Source organism: Oncorhynchus mykiss, chromosome 12 (assembly GCF_057628025.1).
Source record: "Oncorhynchus mykiss isolate SJ-2025 chromosome 12, ASM5762802v1, whole genome shotgun sequence".
Classification (NCBI taxonomy): Eukaryota; Metazoa; Chordata; class Actinopteri; order Salmoniformes; family Salmonidae; genus Oncorhynchus; species Oncorhynchus mykiss.
The window spans coordinates 64817958-64827379 of NC_143033.1; positions in this window are offsets into that span (position 1 = coordinate 64817958).

Here is a 9422-nt window from a genome sequence, read left to right on the forward strand (position 1 = left end):
GTCTCCTGGGGAAAGAAACCTCAGTCTGTGGGAAAGCTCATCTTTAAGCATAAACTGAAGAATAATCCACATACAGTGGCAAGAAAAAGTATGTGAACCCTTTGGAATTACCTAGATTTCTGCATAAATTGGTCATCAAATTTGATCTGATCTTCATCTAAGTCACAACAACAGACAAACACAGTGTGCTGAAACTAATAATACACAAATTGTATTTTTTTTGTCTATATTGAATACATAATTGAAACATTCACAGTGTAGGTTGGAAAAAGTAAGTGAACCCTAAGACTAATGACTTCTCCAAAAGCTAATTGGAGTCCGTAGTCAACTAACCTGGAGTCGAATCAATGAGACGAGATTGGAGATTTGGTTAGAGCTGCCCTGCTCGATAAAAAAACTCACAAAATTTGAGTTTGCTGTTCACAGGAAGCATTGCCTTATGTGAACCATGCCTCGAACAAAAGAGTTCTCAGAACACAGAAGATTAAGAATTGTTGCCTTGCATCAAGCTAGAAAGGGTTACAAAAGTAACTCTAAAAGTCGGTAAGACAAATTGTCTATAAATGGATACATTTCAGCACTGTTGCTACTCTCCCTAGGAGTGGCCGTCCTGCAAAGATGACTGCAAGAGCACAGCTCAGAATGCTCAAAGAGGTTAAGAAGAAGAATCCAAGAGTGTCATCTAAAGACTTACAGAAATATCTGGAAGATGCTATCATCTCTGTTGATGAGTCTACAATATGTAAAACAAGAAAACAAAAATGGTGTTCATGGGAGGACACCATGGAAGAAGCCACTGCTGTCCAAAAAACCCCATTGCTGCACGTCTGAAGTTCGCAAAAGAGCACATGCCTTCTGGAGACGCCCAGTCAGTCCTGACCTCAACTCGATTGAGATGATGTGGCATGACCTCAAGAGAGCGGTTCACACCAGACATCCAAAAAATATTGTGTAACTGAAACCGTTTTTTAAAGAGGAATGGTCCAAAATTCTGTTGTGCAGGTCTGATCCGCAACATTTGGTTGAGGTTGTTGCTGCCAAAGGCGGGTCAAACTGTTATTAAATCCAAGGGTTCACATACTTTTCCCAACCTGCACTGTGAATGTTTAAACTGTTTGTTTAAAAAATACATTTAAAAAGTATAATAGTTGGTGTATTATTAGTTTAAGCAGACTGTGTTAGTCTATTGTTGAGCCTTAGATGAAGATCAGATAAAATGTTATGACCAATTTATGCAGAAATCCAGGTAATTCTAAAGGGTTCACATACTTTTTCTTCCCACTATACACAGAAGGGTTCCGTACCAAACAGTGGTGGACCTAGAGTTTTATACATGGGGTGGCCACAGCTACTTCAGGGGGTCCATAGACCATGACAGAAAATGTGTGTGTAACACTAACCTGGCATCTAAGGAGCATGAATGAGCACTGCTTTGCTTTATCTTGGCCAGGTCGCAGTTATAAATGAGAACTTGTTCTCAACTGGCCTACCTGGTTAAATAAATGTGAAATAAAATACAAATATATATATTTTTTTTAAATGAATGAATCCTATCATTGCTGATTAGGGGTAGAAGTGATAATTCACTTACCCCGGAGTTCTTCAATGTGGCAGATAGTGTGGTCCAAAAGAGTTACTTCACTACAATTCTTCAACATAAGTATATAGTCAGTGTCTCGGAATCTTGGAACTGCAGCTCTCCCTCTCTGTGTCTCTCTCTGTCTCTCTCTCTCTCTCTCTCTCTCTCTCTCTCTCTCTCTCTCTCTCTCTCTCTCTCTCTCTTTTTAGAATTGAAAGGCTTGGAATCCTTGGACAGACCCGATGAGTTCATCTTTGTTGATGAAGCAGGCTTCAATCTAACAAAGAGGAGAAGGAGAGGCCGAAACATGATTGGACAGTGGGCCATTGTTGAAGTCCCTGGTCAACGAGGTGGCAATATCACAATCTGTGCTGCTATCAGCAACCATGTTACACTAGGGCCATATAACACCCAGCACCTTCTAAGATTTATTGCCAATCTAAGAGATATTTTATTTGAGCAGCAGGTTCAAGAGCAGCAGGGTCAAGAGCTAAATGAGAATCCCATTCCTACCTATGTGATAGTGTGGGACAATGTCAGTTTCCAACGACCTGCTCAGGTAAGGGAATGGTTTAACATCAATGGGCAGTTTATGAACTTGTACCTCCCTCCATACTCGCCTTTCCTGAATCCGATTGAGGAGTTTTTCTCCTCTTGGAGATGGAAAGTGTATGATAGACACCCCTACACCAGAGTAAATCTGCTGCAAGCCATGGATTTAGCCTGTGGTGATATACAGTGCCTTGCGAAAGTATTCGGCCCCCTTGAACTTTGCGACCTTTTGCCACATTTCAGGCTTCAAACATAAAGATATAAAACTGTATTTTTTTGTGAAGAATCAACAACAAGTGGGACACAATCATGAAGTGGAACGACATTTATTTGATATTTCAAACTTTTTTAACAAATCAAAAACTGAAAAATTGGGCGTGCAAAATTATTCAGCCCCTTTACTTTCAGTGCAGCAAACTCTCTCCAGAAGTTCAGTGAGGATCTCTGAATGATCCAATGTTGACCTAAATGACTAATGATGATAAATACAATCCACCTGTGTGTAATCAAGTCTCCGTATAAATGCACCTGCACTGTGATAGTCTCAGAGGTCCGTTAAAAGCGCAGAGAGCATCATGAAGAACAAGGAACACACCAGGCAGGTCCGAGATACTGTTGTGAAGAAGTTTAAAGCCGGATTTGGATACAAAAAGATTTCCCAAGCTTTAAACATCCCAAGGAGCACTGTGCAAGCGATAATATTGAAATGGAAGGAGTATCAGACCACTGCAAATCTACCAAGACCTGGCCGTCCCTCTAAACTTTCAGCTCATACAAGGAGAAGACTGATCAGAGATGCAGCCAAGAGGCCCATGATCACTCTGGATGAACTGCAGAGATCTACAGCTGAGGTGGGAGACTCTGTCCATAGGACAACAATCAGTCGTATATTGCACAAATCTGGCCTTTATGGAAGAGTGGCAAGAAGAAAGCCATTTCTTAAAGATATCCATAAAAAGTGTAATTTAAAGTTTGCCACAAGCCACCTGGGAGACACACCAAACATGTGGAAGAAGGTGCTCTGGTCAGATTAAACCAAAATTGAACTTTTTGGCAACAATGCAAAACGTTATGTTTGGCGTAAAAGCAACACAGCTGAACACACCATCCCCACTGTCAAACATGGTGGTGGCAGCATCATGGTTTGGGCCTGCTTTTCTTCAGCAGGGACAGGGAAGATGGTTCAAATTGATGGGAAGATGGATGGAGCCAAATACAGGACCATTCTGGAAGAAAACCTGATGGAGTCTGCAAAAGACCTGAGACTGGGACGGAGATTTGTCTTCCAACAAGACAATGATCCAAAACATAAAGCAAAATCTACAATGGAATGGTTCAAAAATAAACATATCCAGGTGTTAGAATGGCCAAGTCAAAGTCCAGACCTGAAGCCAATCGAGAATCTGTGGAAAGAACTGAAAACTGCTGTTCACAAATGCTCTCCATCCAACCTCACTGAGCTCGAGCTGTTTTGCAAGGAGGAATGGGAAAAAATGTCAGTCTCTCGATGTGCAAAACTGATAGAGACATACCCCAAGCGACTTACAGCTGTAATCGCAGCAAAAGGTGGCGCTACAAAGTATTAACTTAAGGGGGCTGAATAATTTTGCACGCCCAATTTTTCAGTTTTTGATTTGTTAAAAAAGTTTGAAATATCCAATAAATGTTGTTCCACTTCATGATTGTGTCCCACTTGTTGTTGATTCTTCACAAAAAAATAAAGTTTTATATCTTTATGTTTGAAGCCTGAAATGTGGCAAAAGGTCGCAAAGTTCAAGGGGGCACTGTATGTCTGTGCCATTACACGCTTGACAAAAACTGTTGGCCTTGCAGAAGGAATACAAGGTGCATTGTCTTCTACCTCAACATTCTCAAAAATGGAACTAGACAAATCCACCACATCTCCTAGCTTGCGAGATTGTGCCATCGTTAACACACAAGCAGGAAGAACATGGGGAAATGCTTGAACCAATTTATCATCTGTAGTTTTGATTTCTGGGTTGTCAACTACCTCTAACACAGGAGTGACGTTACCACCAGCAATATCGTTCCCTAGTAGCAATATGACTCCTTTTACTTGCAGTGTAGACTCTACACCAACACAGAAACGTCCTGATACAAAGACTGACACTAAGTGGACCCAGTGAAATGGTACAGATACGGTTTTTGTCTATACCCTGTAATATGACATGCGAGTCACAATACGTTTCAGGAGACGAAACGTCTACTGACTGCACCGCCCCGGTGTCTCGTAAGATTTGTATGGGCTTTTGATCAGCTTGTTCTCTCCAGTTTAGGAAACACAACCGGCAGAGATAAACAGAGCATAGATAGGATCCGGTTTCCCAAATGCTGAATCAATAACTCGGTCCAAGAGCCAAAGACTGGACTAAACCCACGCTTTTTAATTTTGGGGATGGTGACAGGGACTGTTTCGGTTCATTTTTCAAAACCGGGCAGTCCGCAATCACGTGGCCCTTTTGGTGACAGTAAAAACATTCATGGATATCGTGCAAAGGCTTAGGGTCGTGGTACTGATGACGTAAGACAGTCTTGTGTGTCAAAGGGTTCTCATCTGCCAACACTGCTGCCTGGGCCAATGTCGCCACTTTCTGTTCATTTAAATGAACTACAATTCTATCAGGGAGGTTGGTTTAAAAATCCTCCAACACCATCAGCTCCTGAGTATCAGCTGTAATGAGAATAGTTATTGCTGGTACTAAAAGGTTTTGTTTATAAATGTGCATTTTAATAGGGATGATGTGTGCTAAATTGAGAAGTTTGACTTTGAGTTAAAGTAAGCACTAAGGACTGTTATTCTGAATTTGGGTTGGAGAATTTACAAAATGTTTTAGTTATGATTTGGATATAGCAGAAGTGTTGCTTTTGAATGGTGAGGGTTGGGGGCACTGTTTAAATTGATTTGGCCTGGGGAAGCTCTGGAAACCTTATCTCGAAGTATCCTTCGAGAGGGAGTTTGTTAGAACATACTGGATGATAGCTTGGGTTAACATAAAGGTTGTTTTTTGTTTGTTTTGTTTTGTTATTTCATTAGAATTGTAATGTTAAATTGTATTGACAGAGATGGCTGGATGATATATAATTAATTGCATATAAGGTTTATAGTCTGTGTTTTGCGATAACACCCAATGATGGAGATGAAGGAGACGGCATGGAGACCAGCATAACATGGGGATAGAACGTAACGGATGGACGTTTTCTCCCCCTAGTTTAAGTTACATTAAGAGTAGTGGGAAGTTATTAAACATGTATTTCTTTTGACATTTATTTCTCTCTTTTCTTGTTAAGTCAATATGTTTTTAGGTTTTGTGGAAAGTAGGTACTGAGGTATATTGACTAAATTGATTTGAGAATGTTTTAGTATGTTTATAACTGTGGAAGTACATTAGGAGTAGTGACTAGTGTGTTATGGATTTAGATGGAACGTTGTCTGCATTGGGGATCTGGGGAGGGGCTCATATATTAAGGGTGTGGTGGTAGAGGGGTGTTATTTCCAGAGACTATATATATTGTTACAGGAGACAGCTCATAGGAGGGAGGACAGCTGGCTGTGTAAAATATAGGGAAAATTATAAGTAAATTGAACATTACACATACCTAGATTATGCTGCGAGTAAAAGAGATAGTGGTGGTATTTTAGACATGGTAAATGTTTAAGAGACTTGTGACTTAAGAGTTTTGTTAGGTTGGATATTGTTAAGGGATTTTTTATCAATAATGACTAATTATGTATACATTTCAATCAGGACTGACTAATCAGAATACTATTATGTTACTGTATAGATGTATGAATAAAAAAAAAATCCTAATACTGAATATAATGTGTGTAATTATAATCAAGAATTAGAACAATGACGGTCTGTTCCTTGGTAGAAACGAATGAACTTATCGTCAGACTGGCTAGAATGCTTATCTACACAGGGAGGCTTTGGCCTGGTCATAAATTATCTATACTGTGGGGGTCGATGTAGGAAGGCTTGAGAACTATACTGCCATTGTACTTGAGTGGAGGAGGGACGGGACAGTTTGAAACCTAATGACGTCATTTTCAGTTTATAACCTGTTGTAAATCGTATCATGTTCAGTACTCTCGAGAATAAACGCTATTGCTTGATTTTGAGACTGGTCTCCGCCCATTTTATGCAAATAAGTTTCTTACAAATCCTTAGAAATGGGCTGAGTGTATTAATTGAATTCGGTAATAAACATATAGGAATTTAATTCCTCTAACAATTGGTCCTTCGAGACGGATCTAAATAACTGTCTCTGCCATCTGAAGGTCGTACGCCGAAAATCATGCACAGGCGGGTCTAGTCCCATTATTTTAAGACCTGGCCTCTGAATTGAGGTTAAAGAACAGGCCGGTATACACCCCAGACTGACAGGGACGGTGACTAGATCCAACGAACATTGCTTTTCCCAGTCGGCGACAAGGTCAGTAGCCTAAATTCTCGATTCTGGGGGGAATGATTTAAGTTTATCTTTGATTTGATGTTCTAAAAGGTTTAGAATTGATCAAGAATAGGAGCTTTGCTATTCCAAACAGATCCAATGGGTTGTGTATGACCGATATACACTGGGTTTTGTATATACACTGGCAGGTTCGAGACAACCTGGGGTTAAGTGCACACCATAAATAAACTAGCTTGATAGATCCTGGTGCCTTGGAGGCCAGAGGGGTTTTAAGACGGGACAGGCAGTCCAAATGAGGAGGAGAGGGAAGCCAAAATCTAGGAATGGGATAAAAGCCAAATCTATAGACAAGAGGTTCCAGGAGAGAGGGAAGCCTAATATAGCGATGTGAGACAAGATATTGGTGTACTTTAAAAGTCCTATGAGGCAACATGAAATAGGAGGTTAACTAGGGATTTACGACCCCTGGGTAATAGCTTATAGTTGTACGGGTGAGACATGGTATCTGATCGAGAGTCAAAGCTATAGACAACGTTTCCACAAAGGAGAAAACAAAGGAGAAAACTAGGTAAGGGTAAACAACACATACATAGAACATAGAAATACATACACATAGATAGTAAGTATGAACATTGCTACTTGGAGCGGCAAGGATTTATTAAACATGAGTAGTAAATCCTCACAGGAGGTCCCGAAATGAACGGGAGATGAGAAATATATGCAGGAAGAAGATAAGAGGAACACCTATTTTAGTCAGACATGGAGGAGTAAGTACGAATTTGATGAACGTTTAAATAAAGAAAAACTGGAATCAATGATTAAACAAATATGTAGGGGAAGTTGTTACCTGCAATAGGACAGAGAATGTTGTTTCAATAAGGTAAAGTGGGCCAGGGCTGACATCTGGCGGTTGTGTGGAGGAATGATATTATGGGAAGAAAAGAATAAGAAAAAAACCTACAGGTTGGACATATTAGGACATATGCGCTCTCGGGCATATGGGAATGCCTTTCACACTCATTCAACACCATGACATGAAGTTGGCCAAACGGGAGAAAAGAAGTACTCCATCTGGGTCTTTTGACGAGAGAGTATATATAGATAACATTGGGGTTCTACGGGGGATACCAGACGAGTTCAGAGCAAGAAATCAGATCTTAGCAGGATTAGAGTTAAGTGTTTTCTAGTGGTCCACTCTCAAATAAGAATGTGAACTGGATCAATTATATTTAGGATAATCCACAGCGATTTGTCAATTATACCAGAGATGTAATGAATGACTTGGCAGAATATAATAATTAATCTTGGATATGTTTGTTGGCTGGAAAGGGTGAGAGTAGGTGGAGGTGGTTTATTCCCCATGACACAGCTCCTGACTAATCAGTGACCAAAGCCTTAGCTGGTTTGACCACCCTGGCTCACGAGTTGGCAGAAATCTCCGGGGTGGATACTTCTCTGACTAATTGGTTTGATAGTATGTTTGGAAAATGGAAAAATGTTATGATCACTGTGTTATGGGCTACCTTCACCTGTGTGACTGTTTTAGTTTTGTGTGGCTATTGTCTAATCCCCTGTATATGAGGTCTCATTTCCAGGACTCTGGAGAAATCAATGAGAAAACAGATGGTGCGATACGGACTGATTCCAAGATCTGACCAGTGGAATGATGAATACATGTCTCAAACCTAAATAGATGAATGAATCCGGATTCTTCATATGCAAGGAACTTAGGTCTTGATTATACCATTTTGATATTTAGAGATGTTAGGTTGTATCTTGTTTCGATGAAGATTGTAACGAAAATCCTGATAAGAAGAGTTATGATTCTGATGTAGGCCTAAAAACAGTCAGGGTGAATGCAAGTATTGGTTTATGTTAGAAGGTATTTTGATAACAAGAAATATTTCTAATAAAAATAGATGTATGCTTTTTAATATTTTAATACAACTGGATGTGTGATTGGATGTATAATATTTAATCATTGGGTGGATATGTTAAGGTATTTTTTATCAATAATGACTAATTATGTATACATTTCAATCAGGACTGACTAATCAGAATACTATTATGTTACTGTATAGATGTATGAATTTTCTTTTAATCCTAGTACTGACTATAATGTGTGTAATTATAATCAAGAATTAGAACAATGACTGTCTGTTCCTTGGTAGAAACGAATGAACTTATCGTCAGACTGGCTAGAATGCTTATCTACACAGGGAGGCTTTGGCCTGGTCATAAATTATCTATACTGTGGGGGTCGATGTAGGAAGGCTTGAGAACTATACTGCCATTGTACTGGAGTGGAGGAGGGACGGGACAGTTTGAAACCTAATTACGTCATTTTCAGTTTATAACCTGTTGTAAATTGTATCATGTTCAGTACTCTCGAGAATAAACGCTAGTGCTTGATTTTGAAACTGGTCTCCGCCCGTTTTATGCAAATAAGTTTCTTACAAATCCTTAGAAATGGGCTGAGTGTATTAATTTAATTGGTTATTAAGCATATAGGAATTTAATTCCTCTAACAGATATTCTTCCAACTCATTGATATTGTTCCCAATTTCTAAACAGCCGGCGAACACTTGACAGATTACAGGCAGTAGTTATTCTTACGGCAGTTGCTGTAGGGATCATAATTAAATAAGGCTATAGATATGTGTAAATGTATCTGCAGCAGGAGGCTACATAGTTGTTCCATGGAATTGCTTGGCTTGGTTACTTTTTGTAATAAAGTCTATTTGAATTCACAAGCTCCGGTATCTGAGAAATATTTGATTCAATATTTCCACACTAGTTACCCCACATTTGCTAAACATTCGTATACTGTAACTTCCGACACTGCACATGTTTGCAT